The 21,988-nt window shown below is 47.8% G+C and overlaps 1 long non-coding RNA gene across 2 annotated transcripts in view; it reads right to left on the bottom strand.

The window, feature by feature from the left end:
* Window positions 1–5,824: 5,824 nt before the first annotated feature.
* The window catches only part of LOC139266903 (uncharacterized), a 63,474-nt gene continuing 47,310 nt past the window's right edge, over window positions 5,825–21,988 (bottom strand). For both annotated transcript variants that reach the window (XR_011593799.1, XR_011593800.1), the window contains exons 2-3: window positions 9,443–9,526; window positions 5,825–5,947 (exon numbers count right to left, since the gene is read on the bottom strand). This is a non-coding gene — a long non-coding RNA (uncharacterized lncRNA). The remainder of the gene's footprint in view (window positions 5,948–9,442; window positions 9,527–21,988) is intronic.

Below are 21,988 nucleotides of genomic sequence, written 5' to 3'. Positions count from 1 at the left end.
TTCTAACCCAGTTAGAATTGTCCGACCCTAATGCAAAAATTGTCCTTGAGGTGTTTTCACCATGGAAGCAGGCAGTAGAGTTACATCAAGATTGTTGAAATTATTCAGATGCTGGTATAATCCGCTGAAAATACAACAGATCCTCCAATATGGACTGGTGTTTTTTGTCATTTACCAATTCCCCACCCCTCCTCCCTACATTGTGTATTATGCTTCTACTCTTCATTTGCTTTGTTGGTTACACCATAAAATGTGCAGATGTCTATATTTAAAGTGGATTTTAAAAAAAATGCTGCAGCCATTTAATTACATCTGCTGGAGACATGCTTTATTCTTAAAGCTGAATATAGCTGTACAAATCTAAATACAGTGCGAAGCAGGTTGGCATCAACAGAAGATAAAAAAAACACATGTTGGAAATTTGAAATAAAAACAGTTGATAAAAGGACCAGACCTGAATATCTTTCCTTTCAGATGCTGATTGGCCTGTTTGCAATTCCTGTTTTAGTTTTTGCAGAAACCAAAACAGATTCCAATATAAACCTCAGACAGACTTAGTTTCACAATTTTCATTTACTTGCAGGTCCTATTTTCCACAGCCTCAAGTTGGAAAATATAATAAATTCTTTCTTAAATCATATTTCCATCAATGGACTGAGTATTATAATAAGTTTAAGGTTTGCTGATAGGTGTTCGAGTGCCACTGTGATATCCTTGTGTTGTATGCTAGAATACATTTTCACCCTTTCTGCTATTGAATGTTTGGGCAATAAATTGGTATCTTAGAAAGTTTTCCCTTGAAATGAGCATTGCCATGAATTGGGGGAAGGAGGGAATTGAACAGCTCTATATATACTTGTATCTAGGCATATTCAGGCTGTTGTATATACTCATAGTATCCTGGTGGAATTTTGATTAACTCTATTACAATCGAAACAAGTCAGGAAATGTCATTAATTAAATTAATCTTTGCAGTACTAACTGAACATTGTATTGTGTTTAAGGAACTCAATAAGAATTGCTGGCCTGCCATTTTAATTTGATCTGGTTGTGGCTGTTATAGTCATAGAAGCATAGAATCATAAAAGTTTACAGCACGGAAGGAAGCCATATCAGCCCATCATGTCCATGTCAGCCAATAAGAGGCTATCCAGCCTAATCCAACTTTCCAGCTCTAGGTCCGTAACCCTGCAGGTTATGGCACATCAGGTGCACATCCAAGTACTTTTTAAATGTGGTGAGGGTTTCTGCCTCTACCACCCTTTCAGGCAGTGAGTTCCAGACCCCCACAACCCTCTGTATGCAGAAATTTCCACTCAAATTTCCTCTAAACCTTCTACCAATTACTTTAAAATTTTGCCCCCTGGTTGTTGAACCTTCTGCTAAGGGAAATAGGCTCTTTCTATCCATTATATCTAGGCCCCTCATAATTTTATACACCTCAATGCGGTCTCCCCTCCGCCTCCTCTGTTCCAAGGAAAACAAACCCAGCCTATCCAACCTATCCTCATAGCTAAGAATCTCCACTCACGGCAACATCCTCGTAAATCTCCTCTGTACCCTGTCCCGTGCAATCACATCCTTCCTGTAATGCGGTGACCAAAACTGCACGCAGTACTCCAGCTGTGGCCTAACCAGTGTTTTATACAGTTCAAGCATAACCCCCCCTGCTCTTGTATTCTATGCATCAGCTAATAAAGGCAAGCATTACGTATGCCTTTTTAACCAACTTATCTACCTGGCCTGCTATTTTCACGGATCTGTGGACGTGCAGTCTAAGGTCCCTTTGTTCCTCTCCACATTCTCAGTATCCTACTATTTAATGTGTGTTCCCTTTCCTTGTTAGCCCTCCCCAAATGCATTACCTCACACTTCTCTGGATTAAATTCCATTTACCACTGTTCTGCCCACCTGACCAGTTCATTGATATATTGTTGCAGTCCGCAGCTTTTTTCTTCATTATCAACGACACAGTCAATTTTATATCATCAGCAAACTTCTTAATCATATCCCCTATATTCAAGTCTAGATAATTAATGTATATCATAAAAAGCAAGGGACTTAGTACTGAGCCCTGCGGAACCCCACTGGAAACATCCTTCCAGTCACAAAAACACCCATCAACCATTACCCTTTGCTTCCTGCCTCTGAGCCAATTTTGGATCCAACTTGCCACTTTGCCCTGGATCCCATGGACTTTTACTTTTGTGATCAGTCTGCCATGTGGGACCTAATCAGTTGGCTATTGCACTCAACTGTACATATAAGCCTGAAAATTACTGAGAGTGATGTTGTCCTACAAACACACAATGGAAATGAAAACTGGAAGAGACGTTTAAAAGGCGACCTAATCAATATTGCCCATTTTTACATATCACCCAAAGTCAAAATCATCTCCAATGTGTTTGTAGCAAATTCCTCTCTTCTTTATTTTAATAGCGAAGTTAACTCATTTAAAACAAATGGAATAATGCCTCCATTAAATAGCAGAGAGGAATTTGATATAAGTACATTAAGCTTGTATGACAACAATAGCCACTGTAATTTCCCGGGTATTGACGCACTTTCATCCTGTGATGCGCCTTCGATGAATTGCAAATCTCTGCTGCCGTATACAATTTCCCCTCAACTCCACATGCTTCCAATTACTTGCCAGTATTATTTACTGTTATTTGCTTCTTGTGTGAAATAAGGTGTCTATACTTTTAGCAAGTAAAATAGGTGTACAATTTCCAAGGAATAAACTGTCAGACTTATTATTTGACCAACCGTAAGAGCAATTAGGTGTGATTCTGTGCCTGCTACCAACATAGCCTCATTATTCTGCCAAGTTGGTGGTGGAGTGCAAATCTCTTTGCCACTGTATTTTTCTTTCTAAGATAGAACTGTGTAAGGATCCTAGAATACTTGTAATAGTTTTCTTTAGCTGTGACACACAGAACTACACAACAGTGAAACCATGTGCTATAATAAAGTTAAAATGTAGTAGTGCTTACTATCGTTGTCACTTTTTCTTAATTCCAAAACTGGATATGGCCAGCATAGGAATGGAACAGGAGGTGGCAGAGATGACAGGCTTGGGTGCTGATGTTTTTTTGCTGCAGATACAAAATCGTTGACAATGTTAATATCAATAATTGATTCCTCCAAATCACAAGAAACAGAAATGGAAAAATGAATGTTTACAAGCTAGACTGTTACCCTACGAACACCAGTTTAAAAACTTTAATATGGATATTCCTTTGTTTGTTTGTTGAATTGGGCAGGAAACCCTGTTTCCCTGACGGCCTGACAAATAAGTTAGCATGCATGGAGAGAAGGCTGAGCAGATCAGTGCCAGCGACATCACTCCTAGGACCTGGCTGCAGCACCATCTTACCAGGACTGCCAAGGCAAGACTCCTTTTCACATCTCTCTAACTCTGAATGCAGCCCTACACATTACACTTTATCCCAGCACAACCAATCCTTCCCTTCACTTGCTACATAAGCAGCTCCTCCAATACAATGGGATACTTACTACTGCTTACGCCTGCTACTGCCCTCAAAACTGGCACAAGCGACATACTGCTTTTATCTTGTTTTGATTTGGATGAATTAAGTTGCTTCACACATCTTCACAACCCTTTCACAGGGATTCCTCTGCCAGGGTTTCCATTTCCATTTCTTTCCAAATAACAATGTAGTGCTGGTACAGCAAGCAGCCACAAGGCAAGAGACCCACTTTAGAGTAAACTGCAGTTTCCCTTCTGATTTATCCAGACACTGAAACTTTCAGAGCCACAATAGTTCTCTTAATGACCGCCCTAGTCAATCAACACGCCTCATTGTACCCATTGGTGAGGATAGCAGTCAAAGTGGAGTCATGAGCCATCGAAGCAAGGGGTATACTTTGTTGCCCATAATCCAGCCTGACACTTGACTGTCTACCCTGAATAAAACAGGAAGGCTGGTTCAAGGCCCCATGACAGTAGTGCAATGACAATTCACTGCAAATTTGACATTGACATGGAGAACTTGTTGTCGGTCACAAACAATTTAAACATTCAGGGAATGGAATCCCTTTCCATTCAGGAAATTCAGTATAAAGAACAAACTTGCTTTTATACAGTGCCTTTCTCGGCCTCAGGACATCGCAAAGCATATCGCAACTAATTAGGTATATTTTGAAGTGTAGTCACTGCTGTAATGTAGGGAAACGTGGCAGCCAACTTGTGCACAGCAAGGCTCCTCAAACAGCAATGAGATATTTGACAAGATAAGTTATTTTGGTGATATTAGCTGAGGAATAAATGATTACCCAAACTCTGCTAATCTTCTTTAAATAGTGCCATGGGAACTTGTACATCTACCTGAAAGGGTCGACGGGGTCTCAGCTTAACATCTCATCAAAAGACACCAATCCATCACTGCAGCACTCCCTCAGTACTGCACTGAAGTGTCAGCCTGGATTCTGTGTCAGGTGGGGCTTGAACCCACAACTTTCTGACTCTGAGGCAAGAGCGTTAGTACCACTGAGCCAAGGCTGACACCAACAGGTTCCAAATAGGAGCCTGCAGTCCCATCTATGGCCCTTGAACTTTAGGGAACACAGCAACATTACAGGACTGAATGGTCCTTTTATGCTCTACCTTAGAGTCACATACATACTAACCTAGCAAAATTTGATTGACAGCTTATTAAAAAAGCTGACAGTCCCAGAAAAACTGGCAGCTCAAGATCAGCCCTCAACATAAGCCTTATGAGATGTGTAGATGAGTGGTTGCAGTATTATCTGGGCAAGTGATAACTGAAGCTGCAAGTACCCAATATTTCATCACTTTTATTGCAGGGTAAAAATCTCAAAATACATAAAATCTCAAAATACACAGTTTGAAACAGTGCTGAATTTAGAAATTATTGAGGGGGTTTTGAGCGTTGACGGTAGGGGGATCTGGGGGCATAATTCGGTGAGTGATGTCGTCGATTGTGACATTCTGTGAGAGAACACTACTGAGGGTAGCAGAATTTATCCGTGATCTTAAGTGGTAAGTTATTGATCATAACCAGAGGGGGGCGTGGCTGGATGACCAGTAGGAGGGCGTGTTGAATGTCCAGGTAAGGGCGTGGCTGGATGACCAGTAGGGGGTGTGGTGAATGACCAGGTAAGGGCGTGGCTGGATGACCAGTAGGGGGTGTGGTGAATGACCAGGTAAGAGCGTGGCTGGATGACCAGGAGGCGGACCATGACATCCCCCTTTTTAAAGTTGGTGGTAAGGCCAAAACTTTGTGCAGCCTGAGCAGCTGAATATCCTCTAATGTGGGTGATAATTGGCAAAAAGTAAGTCATGGTTATCTGCATTACTTTTATTTTTGCAAGCAGCCAGCAAAGGTTGAAGATGCTGCCACCTGTACGACATCGAATATAAATTCCTCTGTCACAGTTCTTTAATCCCTTGAGTGGTACCGCAACAACTAGCACCATGAGCAGGGTTGAATCAAGAACACAACCTTATTTGACTCAGTTAGTGACTACAAATAGTGGATAGGTGACCTTGGTTTATTAGTCAGGTTATCATACCATGGTGTAATTGGCATGCAATATTCACAAATCTGCCAAAAGAATCTCCTTCATCCCATCACAATTCACAGCACTGAATGTCTTTGTCAGGTCAATAGAAACTATCAGAAATTCTAGTGCTCTTCTCTACACTTTTCCTGGATTTGCTACAAAAGACTCATTTGTCCTCTACAATAAAATCTGGGAGCATAAAACTGCTGCAAGATTTCAAGGTCGCCAAAATTGGGCACCTCTACAAGTACAAAGGAGACCGCTCGTGTTGCGATAATCACCGTTTAATTTTGCTTCTAACAGCAGCAGATAATATTCTCACATCATGCTCTGCCAACTAAAAGAACAACCAACGAAAAACTTTCTCCCAGTGGTTTTCGGGCTGGTCGCAGAACATCTGAAGATAATGGAATAAAATAGAGGAGCATCAATTGAACATTAAGCATTTGTCCACTCGTAATTTCTAGTTTATATATAAAAAAGGTTTATTTTCTTCTACTGAAAATGAACATTACATACTACAAGTAAAGTGACAGAAATGTGGTTTGCAGAAACAGGCAAGTGGTGCTGACATTTGTGTTCTCAGGTGGATCTGATTGACTGCCTTTTGTCTTTGGATTTGCAACCTATATACTCTTCTTACTGATGATTAATGCCACTCCTTATATTTCCTCTTGGATGTTGACAGTTCTAATATAGGTGGTGTGGTCTCTCTTCCCAGTCACTCCACATTAACAAAGGAACCTCTCAACTATATGTGTAAACAAACTGAAAACAGCGAAATTACAGAAAATAACTGGGCACTGCGACTCACACAAAATAACAAAGGTTCATATCACAGGAGTACACTGTAGTAAAATCCAAAATATGGGAATGACCCCATTCTTAATTTCCAGATCCTAGCAATTTCACAAGTGTAGGAAAAGAATGCTCAATAAAGCCAGTTAATGCATTCACACCAGGGAAAGGAAAAGGCAACTAATCTTGAAGAAGATAAACCTTCAGATAAGACTACAGCCTGACACGAGGGAAATTAAACGTTTTTTAAAGTTTGAATTTAGGAGCTACACTCAATTAATAAAACCACCTGGAACTGTGGTGCTGAGAAACCATTAACTTACCTTAAAGCCTTCTGGCACAAGTTTTTGCTCATACAACACGGGAAGAAAAATTGTTCTAATAGCCATTACTATTCTCCAACTGATCCGATTGGTTCATATTGGTGACTGCCTATCCCAGTGAAAAAAGTTGACTTTTCCTGTGAAATGCCAACAAATTGGTGTGTGGTGTGAAAAGCTGACAGTCAGTTTAAAATAACAAACATTTGGAATGTATGGAATCATAGTAAAATGGATGAATACCTCAGCTCTCCTAAAGATGGCATCGGTGGTCTGGTGAATGCAGAACTGGATGGTCCACTGGTTAATGTTACAAAAATACCCCATTGCAGCCTGGAATGAACCAATGATGTAAAAATATAGAACTGCACTCACTTTGACAGCTACTGGCAGAGCTGTTTGGGCACGTAAACTGGATGGTGGGTCTGGCTATCGAAGTTGGCAAAGGTCATCTAGAGCTCCTAAGTCTGAAAAGACACAGCTCGTCACTCATACCATCTTAAAATCTCCTGGGCCTGTAGGCGCATGTGGTCTGGTGGGGGGGATGGGTAGTTACTGGTTGAACTCATTCGTCTTTGATGCTCCCACACTCTCATTTGCTCTCTTCAGATCTACCCACTCCTCCTTCATCAACATTGTGTGCAGAGGGAATTCCCACAGGAAACTCATGCTGCTCAATAGTATCCTGTATTGTATGCCAAGGTTCCAAATTTTGCTGGTAACCGGCGAGTGCTCCACCCCATTTTGGCAGTTTAAAGTCTATCTCAGTAACGCTCCATGAAAGAAAATAATTTCAAAAATATGGTGGCAAACCTGTGGGCCAATTTTGTTCAAAAAGTTAGCACCTTTAAATGTAGCAGTTCCACCAGGATCAGTTGATCCTGGCAAATCACAGTGCTTCATTTACCTGCTTGTAAGATACATTGAGTGCAACGGGGGCAGTGATGACTTGAATTGGGATGTATGAAACTATCCCATCAATACCATGCAATTTAAATATCTGAGCAACTGAAGGGGTGGGAAACTGGACCAAACCCCATCCTAACCGGAAATGTCATAGGACTGAATGTGGGACAGAACCTGGTGGAAATGGCTTCTGCCCAACTTACGCCCCTATACTGAGTCCCTGCCTCCATTTTACCCCCAGTGCAGTAGAATGTGAGGAAATTTGGAGCCAGGGTGTATAATTTTCTGATTGATTCATTGATGATATTTTCCTGAGATGTAGTTAGGTCAAGAAAAGTGTGGGCCCTGCCACGAGGGAGAAAGAGAGTCAGAGGGTGTGATTAGTTTAGTGTGCTAATCATTGTTGATTGATCACTGAAAAGCACAGGCCAAAAAAGAATAATTCATATAATTAAAGACAATTAAGTCAATTTGTCTGTTGCTGCTACGCAGTTTAATTTGGTCTATGAGCTGAAGCAACACTGAGGTTGCACAATGCACAACGAGCTTCTATGAATAAAAAAATACATTTTGCAAGCCTTGATCAGGAAGCGTTACAATGTAAAGAAAGACTTGAATTGATATGGTGCCTTTCACGACCATTGGACATCTCAAAGTGCTTTACAGCCAATTAAGTACTTTTGAAGTGTAGTCACTGTTGCAATGTTGGAAACGCAGCAGCCAATTTGCAAACAAACAGAGATGTGATAATGACCAGATAATCTGTTTTTTTGTTATGTTGATTGAGGAATAAATATTGGCTAGGACACCAGTGATAACTCCCCTGCTCTTCTTCAAAATAGTGCCATGGGATCTTTTACATCCACTTGAGAGAGCAGACAGGGCCTCGGGGTTTAACGTCTCATCTGAAAGACGGCACCTCCGACTGTGTAGCGCTTCCTCAGCACTGCACTGGAGTGTCAGCCTAGATTTTTATGCTCAGCCCCTGGAGTGGAACTTGAACCCACAAACATCTAACCCAGAGGTGAGTGTGGTACCCACTGAGCCACAGTTGACACTGACAAGAACAAGCAAAATTCCCTACTGATGGTTGACAGCTAAGTGAGAGGAGGGCTGTATGCAGTTAAGCACAGGAGTGAGATCAGATGTGTGGTTGACAGGGCCGGGTGTGGGAAGCGACAGCCACAATATTGAACAGGCGAATTGCAATGCTCTTTCAAGGCAGCTTGGTGAGTGGGAGGGTCGGAATCCAGCAGGATGGGCAAGTTTGATAGGCCTGCAGAAGCATCTTCAAGGGCAGGGGTGGAAGCAAAAGGGAGCAGTGGTTTATAGCGGCAGGGAACATTTTTGCAGTGCCTACAACGGCAAAGAGATCAAATACTGAAAGCCTTTAAGGCTCAAAACACACAAGCAAGCTGCGGTAAAAAATGAATGCCAGAATTTCTTCCACCTTTACCTTGCTGCAGGTGAATACCTTTTTAAATACTGTTGGAAACTGCAGGAATTTTACGGGGGTCTTCCTAAATCAAGACCCCCGTAATAATCGGTACCGGTAAATTGGCAGGTTAATCCTCCAAGTGATTCTTGTCTCGCTATCCCAATTTTTAGGCAAGATAGTAGCAACCAAAAATTGGCACCAGTAATTCAATTTAGCTCCACCGCAGATTTATATATACTTAAAGCTGCATTGCCCCACAGTCATTCGGATAAAATAACAAGGGATTTAAAAATACTTTCCAAGTTTTGGCAGTAAGCCCACTACTGCATTTTATGCTCTACAGTTTTTAAACAATTTTAAAATGAGTTTGCTTTATATCAACCACATAACACACATTTTGTTTATTCAGTGTTCTAGTAAATTGCTTTACTTCTCATTTCTTTGCTGTGTCTCCTGCTGTTGATCCTTTTTGCCATTCTGCTTCTATTCGTTTTTCAGTTTCAAGGTAGAATTGCTTTGGATAAATAAAAATGAATTAAAAAAAATTGCACAGTGGCACCTAGGAGCTGCAAAATTACATGTAGTTCCAATATTCAGAAAAAGGAGTAAGATGCCAGTTAACTCAACATCCATGGGGGGGAAGAAGAGAATATTTTACAGGATGCTGTAAATAAATAGTCACAGAATATAGACTGACAAAAGTGAGATTACTGTATTATATTCTATATGGAGAGGGTAAAAGTGACTTAAAAATTGGCATCAATGAGCTATATTTCTGGATCAAGACCTTTTTTCGTAGCGATGGTGACCATGTTTGTTACTGATCATGGCAATGGGATATGTTTGTTATGGATGGATTTTCTTTTGTTTGTATCAGAGATTAATTCAGTAAGCAGTTGCTGATAGCTAGGATGGGTTGTTTGAAATGTTAATATATGCAAATTAGCAGATCGTGGAATGGACAAACTCAGTTATAAAGTAAGACATTTGCAGATAGACAGTAATACTGAAATATTAACGCCACATTCACAAAATGTGAAAACTAACTTCAAAGGCATAGCTTTCAGTTAAAAGGATTCTCACAACATAAATCATAGCTTTGTTCTGTCTGAAGATCTGAACACTATGCTTTGAAATTTGTATCATCTACATGCCTACAAAGACTGTTTCAAATAGGAGTCCTGTTGGTTATCGAGATGTAAGAACTATGCTCTGAGGACAGCATTTTATATCCATATAGCTTGATTTTACCTACATTGTTTCAAGTATTGTACATTCAATGTCTTTCTGCTGGGGTGTATCACTGCAAATAAACCTGACTAACAATTTTTGCCTGAACACTTTAATCTGATTGTATGGGGTTTAAATTCGACTAGGGTGGTAACACCACATGGACAATAGTGAATCGTCAGCACGCTTTACACTCTGTCCACATAGTTTTTTCCCATTGAAATCAATAGAAAAGAAAATCAGGCGGGGTGCAAAAGGGACAGTTCACTATCATCCGTTGTGCGCTACCGCTCGAGACAAATTTATAACTTATTGTAATGTTTGCACCCGTGAGGATGCTCACAGGTTTGTAGAGCTGTCGGGGGTCGTTCAGCCTGACTGCCTGCCTCTCTTCCGCGCGTACATCCGCGCCAGGGTATCCCTGGAGATGGAGCACGCGGTGTCCACCGGTACGCTCGCGGCCTTCCGCGAGAGGTGGATGCCGGAGGGACTGGAGTGCATCATCACCCCCGGCAACCAAATTTTAATTTGATTTTAATTATTTTACAGTTTAATTTGTTTTAATTGCCGGTTTTAGTGTCCCCCTCCCCTTTTATAGGGGGCACTTGTAAATTATGGTTTTAGAGCCCCAAAAAAAAACACAAAAAAAACCTACAAAAATACAAAAAAAACAAAACAAAAAAAAGGGCCTTGGGAAATGTTTGTAGTCGGGGGACACTTGATCTAATGTTTGCCTGTTTACTTTAAAAGAGTTGTAGAGCTGTCGGGGGTCGTTCAGCCTGACTGCCTGCCTCTCTTCCGCCTGTACATCCGAGCCAGGGTGTCCCTAGAGATGGAGCACGCAATGTCCATCGGTACGCTCGCGGCCTTCCGCGAGAGGTGGGCGCCGGAGGGACTGGAGTGCATCATCACCCCCGGCAACCAAATTTTAATTTGATTTTATATGTTTTAAAGTTTAATTTGTTTTAAATGCCGGTTTTAGAGTCCCCCTCCCCTTTTATAGGGGGCACTTGGAAAAAAAAAAACTATGATTTTAGTGCCCAAACAAACCCCACAAAAAACCCCACAAAAATCACCAAAAAAAAACAAACAAAAAAAAAAGGGCACGTGAAAAGTGTTTGGAGTGTCCCCCAGATCGAGGGGCACTTGAGTTAATGTTGATTTTGTTTCCTCCAAAAGAGTTGTAGAGCTGTCGAGGGTCGTTCAGCCTGACTGCCTGCCTCTCTTCCGCGCCTACATCTGGGCCAGGATGTCCTTAGAGATGGAGCTCGCGGTGTCCACCGGTACGCTCGCGGCCTTCCGCGAGAGGTGGGCGCCGGAGGGACTGGAGTGCATTATAACCCCCGGCAACCAAATTTTAATTTGATTTTATTTGTTTTAAAGCTTAATTTGTTTTAATTGCCGGGTTTTAGTGTCCCCCTCCCCTTTTATAGGAGGCACTTGTAAAATTATATGAATTTAATGCCCCAAAAAAAAAATCACAAAAGGAAAAAAAAAACACAAAAACCCCCCCCCAAAAAAACAACAAAAAAAGAGGGCAGTTATAACTGCCTGGAGTGTCCCCCAGATCGGGGGGCACTCGATCTAATGTTTATTTGTACTCCCCAAAAGAGCTGTAGAACTGTCGGGGGTCGTTCAGCCTGACTGCCTGCCTCTCTTCCGCGCCTACATCCGCGCCAGGGTGTCCCTAGAGATGGAGCTCGCGGTGTCCACCGGTACGCTCGCGGCCTTCCGCGAGAGGTGGGCGCCGGAGGGACTGGAGTGCATCATCACCCCCGGCAACCAAATTTTAATTTGATTTTATGTTTTAAAGTTTAATTTGTTTTAATTGCCGGGGTTTTTAGTGTCCCCCACGCCTTTTATAGGGGGCACTTGTAAAATATGGAATTTTAATGCCCAAAAAAAAATCACAAAAAGGAAAAAAAAGCACAAAAAAACCCCCAAAAATTTTTTTTAAAAAAGAGGGCAGTTATAAGTGTCTGGAGTGTCCCCCAGATCGGGGGGCACTCGATCTAATGTTTATTTTGTACCGCCCCAAAAGAGTTGCACAGCTGTCGCTGATTAAGGTTAACGGGTCCTTGACGGCGCCCCTTCGCTTTAGGAGAGGGGTGCGCCAGGGATGCCCCATGTCCAGCCAGTTATATGCTGTTTGCGTGGAGCCTTTCCTGCACCTCCTGCGGACGAGGTTGACGGGACTGGCTCTGCAAGGGCCGGTCGTGGAGGTCGTCCTCTCGGCTTATGCCGATGACGTGCTCCTCACGGTAGAGGATCCCGTTGACCTGCGGAGGATCTGTGAGTGCCAGGAGATTTACTCGGCCGCATCCTCCGCCAGGATCAACTGGGAGAAATGTTCCGGACTCCTGGTGGGTCAATGGCGGGTGGACTCCCTGCCGGAGGAGCTCAGGCCTTTTGCCTGGAGCACGACCCATCTCCTCTATCTGGGAGTCTACCTTAGCCCCGACGAGGAAGCCTGGCCGGCGAACTGGCAAGAGCTGGAGGCCAAGGTCGCCGCTCGCCTAGGGCGCTGGACAGGACTGCTCTGAGTGCTGTCCTACAGGGGTCAAGCGCTAGTCATAAACCAGCTGGTGGCCGCTATGCTGTGGTACCGGCTGGTCACTTTGACCCCTCCCCCTGCGTTTGTCACCAAGATACAGAAGAAGCTGGTGGACTTCTTCTGGAACAACAGGAAGCACTGGGTCTCTGCCGCTGTCTTGAGTCTCCCGCTTAGGGAGGGCGCTCAGTCCTTGGTGTGCGTCAGCGCCCAGCTCGCGACTTTCCATCTTCAGACCCTGCAGAGATACCTTTACGTCGGGCCCCCTCCTAGATGGCGTGCGCTGGCGACATATTTCTTCTGCCAGCAGCATGGCCTCAACTACGACACGCAGCTCCTGTTTGTGAGCTTGGGAGGGCGTCAGGACAGCCGTCCAGGAGCTGCCTGTCTTTTACAAGGAACTCACCAGGGTCTGGAACAAAGTCTCCACCAAGCGCAGCTCTCCACCGGCTGGAGTGGCGGCTGTCCTGCAGGAGCCCTGCTCGGGAATCCGTACCTCCACGACCGAGGTTTTAGGTGGCAGTCGGACGAGAGGGCTGTGGCTGGTGAGGTGACCAGGGTCAGGGACCTGCTCGATGGCGGAGGAGCGGGCTGGATGGCGCCAGGCATGCTGGCACGGCGCTTAAATTCGGCCGACGTCCACCGCGCGGCCGATGCCATCGAGTCGCTAAAAACAGATCTGGGCCCTGACTCCGTTAGGTGTGTCGAGGAGGCTCAACTACGTGGGGAGATCCCGTCCGAACTGACCCCCTTCTGGACGGAATTCCTCATCGGCGCCAAACCCCGGAACCTCCCTCGGGAGTCGGCGCCTCATAACTTGAGCCGCCTCGGGGAAATCGCCTCCGTGCCTTTCAGTTCTGCACGGAGGGGTTTCCTGTACGGGCTGCTCCTGCACACTCTCACCCTTGCCATCCTCGTCTGCTGTCCGGACACGCCATGGCGTACCATCTTGCCTTCCGGAGGAGGCGGGGGTCCCCGATGGAGTGCACTCTACGCGGGAGTCCTCACATTATTTATTGGGGACTTGGCCTGGAGGGTGGTGCACGGAGCAGTGGCGTGTTCGGACCACCACCTGGTGTGGGCGGAGCTCGCTTCGCTCCGCGCGAGGACGGGGTCTGCGTACTGGCATTTTAACAACCAGCTGCTGGAGGACGTGCGGTTCCAGGACTCGTTACATCCTTTCTGGGCCGACTGGAGAAGGAAGCAGGGGGGCTTCCCATCCTTGAGGCTATGGTGGGACGTGGGCAAGGCTCACGTCCGCGTCTTCTGTCAAGAGTATGCGAGGGGGTCGACCAAGAGGCGGGCGGCCAGGGTCGGGCGCCTAGAAAAAGAGGTGCTCGACCTGGAGTCCCGTCTCGGTCAAGTCGTCGAGGACCCGGCCCTGCGGACGGTGTACGAAGCGAAGAAGGCCGCGCTGAAGGACCTGCAGCTCGTCGGGTCCCAAGGCGCGTTCGTGAGGCCGCGGATCCGGTTCCTGCGGGATCTGGACCGCGGTTCCCCCTTCTACTCGCTGGAAAAAAGACAGGGTGTCCGTAAGCAGCTCTTGACGCTGTTGGCCGACGACGGCTCTCTCGTCTCGGATCCGGAGGGCATCATCAACAGGGCCTGAGACTATTACGGGGCTCTGTTCTCTCCGGAGCCATCCAGTGAGGAAGCGCGTAGAGTTTTGTGGGAGGACCTGCCGAAGGTCAGCCCGGAGGGCGCCGAAAATCTGGAAGCTCCGCTAAGCCTGGCAGAGCTGATCGGCGCCCTCGACCGGCTCTCGAGGGGAAAATCCCCGGGGCTGGACGGGCTGACCGTGGAGTTCCACAGGGCGTTCTGGGACGTCCTGGGGGGTGACTACGCGCGGGTCCTGGGAGAAAGTCTGGTGACTGGGGAGATGCCCCTCTCTTGGCGCAGGGCAGTCATCATCCTGCTGCCTAAGAAGGGTGATCTCCGCCTCCTTAAGAACTGGCGCCCAGTCTCCCTCCTCAGCACGAACTACAAAATCTTCACCAGGGTGATGTCTGCTCGCCTTGGCGCCGTGCTGGATCACATGATCCACCCCGACAGTCCTACACGGTCCCGGGCCGGACAATCCACGATAACATCCATCTGGTCCGGGACCTCATCCATCATTCCCAGGAGGCTGGTCTGTCGGTCGCCTTCCTATCCCTCGACCAAGAGAAGGCGTTTGACAGGGTGGATCACGACTATCTGCTCGGAACTCTGCGTGCTTTCGGGTTCGGGACGCATTTTGTCGCCCGGATCCGACTTTTGTACGCCGTCGCGGAGTGTCTGATTAAGGTTAACGGGTCCTTGACGGCGCTGCTTCGCTTTGGGAGAGGGGTGCGCCAGGGATGCCCCATGTCCGGCCAGTTATACGCCGTTTGCGTGGAGCCTTTCCTGCACCTCCTGCGGACGAGGTTGACGGGACTGGCTCTGCAAGGGCCGGGCGTGAAGGTCGTCCTCTCGGCTTAGGCCGATGACGTGCTCCTCACGGTAGAGGATTCCGCTGACCTGCGAAGGATGCGTGAGTGCCAGGAGATTTACTCGGCCGCATCCTCCGCCAAGATCAACTGGGAGAAATGTTCCGGACTCCTGGTGCTGTCCTACAGGGGTCGAGCGCTAGTCATAAACCAGCTGGTAGCCGTCATGCTGTGGTACCGGCTGGTCACTTTGACCCCTCCCCCTACGTTTGTCGCCAAGATACAGAAGAAGCTAGTGGACTTCTTCTGGAACAACAGGAAACACTGGGTCTCTGCCGCGGTCTTGAGTCTCCCGCTTAGGGAGGGCGGTCAGTCCTTGGTGTGCGTCAGCGCCCAGCTCGCGACTTTCCGTCTTCAGATCCTGCAGAGATACCTCTACGTCGAGCCCTCTCCTAGGTGGCGTGCTCTGGCGACGTATTTCTTCTGCAAGCAGCACGGCCTCAACTACGACACGCAGCTCCTGTTTGTGAGCTTGGGGGGGCGTCAGGACCGCCGTCCAGGAGCTGCTTGTCTTTTACAAGGAACTCACTAGGGTCTGGAACAAAGTCTCCACCAAGCGCAGCTCTCCACCGGCTGGAGTAGCGGCTGTCCTGCAGGAGCCACTGCTCGGAAATCCGTACCTCCACGACCGAGGTTTTAGGTGGCAGTCGGACGGGAGGGCTGTGGCTGGTGAGGTGACCAGGGTCAGGGACCTGCTCGATGGCGGAGGAGCCGGCTGGATGGTGCCAGACACGCTGGCGCGGCGCCTAAATTCGGCCGACGTCCGCCGCGCGGCCGATGCCATAGAGTCGCTAAAAACAGCTCTGGGCCCTGACTCCGTTAGGTGCATCAAGGAGGCTCAAGCACCTGGGGAGATCCCGTCCGAACTGACCCCCGTCCGGACGGAATTCCTCATTGGTGCCAAACCCCGGAACCTCCCTCGGGAGCCGGAGCCTCACAACTTGAGCCGCCTCGGGGAAATCCCCTCCGTGCCTTTCAGTTCTGCGCGGAGGGGTTTCCTGTACGGGCTGCTCCTGCACACTCTCAACTTTGCCATCCTCGTCTGCCATCCGGACACGCCATGGCGTACCATCTTGCCGTCCGGAGGAGGCGGGGGTCCCCGATGGAGTGCACTCTGCGTGGGAGTCCTCCCAGGATTTATCGGGGACTTGGCCTGGAGGGTGGTGCACGGAGCAGTGCCGTGCAACAAATTTTTAAGCCGGTTCACGGACTCCCAGGCCGCCTGCAATTTCTGTGGTCTGGAAGAGTCCGTGTTCCATGTTTTTATTGAATGTACCAGGTTGCAGCCCCTGTTCCAATATTTAAAGGGGCTGCTTCTCAAATTCTGGTTGCACTTCAGTCCCACACTCTTGATCTTTGGGCATCCTGTGCGGAGGGGAGTGGGTAGGTCCGAGGGCCTCCTCGTAGGACTGCTCCTGGGCACGGCCAAGGGTGCCATCAGCCGGTCCAGGCAGCGGGCTGTCGAGGGGGTCGTTCAGCCCGACTGCCTGCCTCTCTTCCGCGCGTACATCCGCGCCAGGGTGTCCTTAGAGATGGAGCACGCGGTGTCCACCGGTACGCTCGCGGCCTTCCGCGAGAGGTGGGCGCCGGAGGGACTGGAGTGCATCATCACGCCCGGCAACCAAATTTTAATTTGATTTTATGTTTTAAAGTTTAATTTGTTTTAATTGCCGGTGTTTTTAGTGTCCCCCCGCCCCTTTTATAGGGGGCACTTGGAAAAAAAAATTGATTTTAGTGCCCAAAAAAACCCCAAAAATACAAAAAAACAACAAAAAAAACACACCAAAAAAAAGGGCCTTGAAAATGTTTTGTGTGTCCCCCAGATCGGGGGGCACGATTTAATGTTTAGTTGTTTTTCTCCCAAAAGAGTTGTAGAGCTGTCGGGGGTCGTTCAGCCTGACTGCCTGCCTCTCTACCGCGCGTACATTCGGTCCAGGGTGTCCCTAGAGATGGAGCACGCGGTGTCCACTGGTACGCTCGCGACCTTCCGCGAGAAGTGGGCACCGGAGGGACTGGAGTGCATCATCACCCCCGGCCACCAAATTGTAATTTGATTTTATGTTTTAAAGTTTAATTTGTTTTAATGCCGGGTTTTAGTGTCCCCCCTCCCCTTTTATAGGGGGCACTTGTAAATTATATGATTCTAATGCCTCAAAAAAAAACCACCAAAAAAACCCCCCCAAAAAATACAAAAAAGCCCCCAAAAAAACAAAAAAGAGGGCAGTTAAATGTGTCTGGAGTGTCCCCCAGATCGGGGGGCACTTGATTTAATGTTTCATTTTGTTTACCCTAAAAGAGTTGTGGAGCTGTTGGAATGGTTTAAAGTTTAATTTGTTTTAAATGCCGGTTTTAGTGTCCCCCTCCCCTTTTATAGGGGGCACTTGTAAATTATGGTTTTAGAGCCCAAAAAAAAAACACACATAAAAAACCTACAAAAATACAAAAAAAAAGGGCCTTGGGAAATGTTTGTAGTCGGGGGACACTTGATTTAAAGTAAACAGGCAAACATTAGAAGAGTTGTAGAGCTGTCGGGGGTCGTTCAGCCTGACTGCCTGCCTCTCTTCCGCGCGTACATCCGGGCCAGGGTGTCCTTGGAGATGAAGCACGCGGTGTCATCGGTACGCTCGCGGCCTTCCGCGAGAGGTGGGCACCGGAGGGACTGGAGTGCATCGTTACCCCCGGCAACCAAATTTTAATTTGATTTTATATGTTTTAAAGTTTAATTTATTTTAATTGCTGGATTTTTAGTGTCCCCCTCCCCTTTTATAGGGGGCACTTGTAAAATATATGGTTTTAATGCCCCCCCAAAAAAACATAAAAAAACAAAAAAAAAGAAACAAAAAACTTAAAATAAATAGGGACAGTTAAGTGTCTAGAGTGTCCCCCAGATCGGGGGGCACTTGATCTAACTATTTTGTTGCCCCCCACAAAAGAGTTGTAGAGCTGTCGCTGATTAAGGTTAACGGGTCCTTGACGGCGCCCCTTCGCTTTAGGAGAGGGGTGCGCCAGGGATGCCCCATGTCCAGCCAGTTATATGCCATCTGCGTGGAGCCCTTCCTGCGCCTCCTGCGGACGAGGTTGACGGGACTGGCTCTGCAAGGGCCAGGCGTGGAGGTCGTCCTCTCGGCTTACACCGATGACGTGCTCCTCACGGTCGAGGATCCCGCTGTCCTGCGGAGGATGCGTGAGTGCCAGGAGATTTGCTCGACGCATCCTCCGCCAGGATCAACTGGGAGAAATGTTCCGGACTCCTGGTGGGTCAATGGCGGGTGGACTCCCTGCCGGAGGAGCTCAGGCCTTTTGCCTGGAGCACGACCCATCTCCTCCATCTGGGAGTCTACCTTAGCCCCGACGAGGAAGCCTGGCCGGCGAACTGGCAAGAGCTGGAGGCCAAGGTCGCCGCTCGCCTAGGGCACTGGACAGGACTGCTCCGAGTGCTGTCCTACAGGGGTCGAGCGCTAGTCATAAACCAGCTGGTGGCCGCTATGCTGTGGTACCGGCTGGTCACTTTAACCCCTTCCCCTGCGTTTGTCGCCGAGAAAAAAAAGAGCTGGTGGACTTCTTCTGGAACAACAGGAAGCACTGGGTCTCTGCCGCGGTCTTGAGTCTCCCGCTTAGGGAGGGCGGTCAGTCGTTGGTGTGCATCAGCACCCAGCTAGCGACTTTCCGTCTTCAGACCTTACAGAGATACCTTTACATTGAGCCACCTCCTAAGTGGCATGCGCTGGCGATGTATTTCTTCCGCCAGCAGCACGGCCTCAACTACGACATGCAGCTCCTATTTGTGAGCTTGGGGGGCGTCAGGACCGCCGTCCAGGAGCTGCCTGTCTTTTACAAGGAACTCACCAGGGTCTGGAACAAAGTCTCCACCAAGCGCAGCTCTCCACCGGCTGGAGTGGTGGCTGTCCTGCAGGAGCTGCTGCTCGGGAATCCGTATCTCCACGACCGAGGTTTTAGGTGGCAGTCGGACGAGAGGGCTGTGGCTGGCGAGGTGACCAGGGTCAGGGATCTGCTCGATGGCGGAGGAGCGGGCTGGCTGGCGCCAGACATGCTGGCACGCGCTTGAATTCGGCCGACGTCCACCGCGCGGCCGATGCCATCGAGTCGCTAAAAACAGCTCTGAGCCCTGACTCCGTTAGGTGTGTCGAGGAGGCTCAAGCACGTGGGGAGATCCCGTCCGAACTGACCCCCGTCCGGACGGAATTCCTCATCAGCGCCAAACCCCGGAACCTCCCTCGGGAGTCGGCGCCTCACAACTTGAGCCGCCTCGGGGAAATCCCCTCCGTGCCTTTCAGTTCTGCGCGGAGGGGTTTCCTGTACCGGCTGCTCCTGCATACTCTCACCCTTGCCATCCTCGCCGGCCGTCCGGACACACCATGGCGTACCATCTTGCCGTCCGGAGGAGGCGGGGGTCCCTGATGGAGGGCGCTCTACGCTGGAGTCCTCCCATTATTTATCGGGGACTTGGCCTGGAGGGTGGTGCACGGAGCAGTCCCGTGCAACAAATCTTTAAGCCGGTTCACGGGCTCCCAGGCCGCCTGCAATTTCTGCGGTCTGGCAGAGTCCGTGTTCCATGTTTTTATGGAGTGTGTGAGGTTGCAGCCCCTGTTTTATTATTTAAAGGGGCTGCTCCTGAAATTCTGGTTGCACTTCAGTCCCACACTCCTGATCTTTGGGCACCCTGTGCGGAGGGGAGCGGGTAGGTCCGAGGGCCTCCTCGTAGGACTGCTCCTGGGCACGGCCAAGGGTGGCATCAGCCGCTCCAGGCAGCGGGTGGTCGAGGGGGTCATTCAGCCCAACTGCCTGCCTGTCTTCCACGCCTACATCCGGGCCAGTGTGTCCTTGGAGATGGAGCACGCGGTGTCCATCGGTACGCTCGTGGCCTTCTGCGAGAGGTGGGCACTGGAGGGACTGGAGTGCATTGTTACCCCCGGCAACCAAATTTTAATTTGATTTTATATGTTTTAAAGTTTAATTTGTTTTAATTGCCGGTTTTAGTGAGCCCCTCCCCTTTTATAGTGGGCACTTGTAAAATATATGATTTTAATGCCCCCCAAAAAATCACAAAAAAACCCCACAAAAAACAAAAAAATACAAATACATTAAAAAAAAAGGGACAGTTGAAAAGTGTCTGGAGTGTCCCCCAGATCGGGGGGCACTTGATTTAAAGTTTATTTTGTTTACTCCAAAAGAGTTGTAGAGCTGTCACACCCATTGGAGGGCTCTTTACGCGGGAGTCCTCCCTTTATCTATTGGGGACTTGGCCTGGAGGGTGTTGCACGGGGCAGTCTTGTGCAATAAGTTTTTAAGTCAGTTCACAGACTCCCAGGCCGTCTGTAATTTCTGCGGTCTGGAAGAGTCTGTGTTCCATGTTTATGTTCAATGTGTGAGGTTGCAGCCCCTCTTCCAATATTTGAAGGGGCTGCTCCTCAAATTCTGGTTGCACTTCAGTTCCACGCTCCTGATCTTTGGGCACCCGGCGCGGAGGGGAGTGGGCAGGTCGGAAGGCCTCCTTGTAGGACTGGTCCTGGGCACGGCCAAGGTGTCCATCAACTGGTCCAGGCAGCGGGCGATCGAGGGGGTCATTCAGCCCGACTGCCTGCCTCTCTTCTGCGGTTACATCTGAGCCAGGGTGTCCCTGGAGATGGAGCACGCGGTGTCCACCGGTACGCCCGCGGCCTTTCGCGAGAGGTGGGCACCGGAGGGACTGGAGTGCATCATCAGCCCCGGCAACCAAATTTTAATTTGATTTAAATTTACAATCAAAAGCTTAATTTGTTTAATTTTGTGGTTTTAGCGCCCCCCCCCCTTTAATCAGGGGGCACTCGATTTATAGTTATCAACTAAAATAGTTGTAGAGCTGTTGCACCCAATGGAGTGCTCTCCATGCGGGAGTCCTCCCTTTATCTATCGGGGACTTGGCCTGGAGGGTGGTGCACAGGACAGTCTTATGCAATAAGTTTTAAAGTCAGTTCAAGGACTCGCAGTTACGTTCACGCCAAGGTGTCCCTGGAGATGGAGCATGTGGTATCCACCGGTACGCTCGCGGCCTTCCGCTGGAGTTGGGAGCCTAGTGGATAAACTGGTAATGTGCAGTGTTAAATCTTTATTTATAAACCAACTAGTTTTTAATAGCAATGTGTTGCTATGAATTCTTAAGCAAAGAACCCAAGAAGCAAATACATTACACCTATAAATTTTCTACCTTTCAGAGACATGTGATCTCTGGTGCATAATATATTATAACTGGAGGTAATTGTTAATCCTACAGCCTGTTGTGCCGCTCTCAAACCTAAGACACAGATTTTGGTCTATAAGAAACTTCTGGTCTGGTTATGGAAACTGTCTTTTTGTCATCTGCACTAAAGTATTGGGAGAAAGCTTGAATCCTAACAAGTGTCATAGGGCACACTCAGAACGGTAGTAGATGTAACAGGTCATGTCTAACATACCTACTGGAATTTTTGAGGAAGTAACCAAGGTAGTTGGTGAAAGTAATCCAGTCATTATTGCTTACTTGGGTTTTCAGAAGACATTCAACAAAGCTCCTCATGTGAGATTAATAGGAACTGTTAAGGTTTAAGGAACAGATAAGAACATAAGAATATTCAGAGCAAGAGGCCATCCAGCCCTTTAATCCCCTCCAGTCAGAGTTTATATATGATTATATTATGGACTTCACTTCTAATTATTGATCCCTACTTTAGGGAACACTGATTTTGTTTGC

Source organism: Pristiophorus japonicus, chromosome 7 (assembly GCF_044704955.1).
Source record: "Pristiophorus japonicus isolate sPriJap1 chromosome 7, sPriJap1.hap1, whole genome shotgun sequence".
Classification (NCBI taxonomy): Eukaryota; Metazoa; Chordata; class Chondrichthyes; family Pristiophoridae; genus Pristiophorus; species Pristiophorus japonicus.
This window is presented reverse-complemented; position numbering and strand designations above follow the sequence as displayed.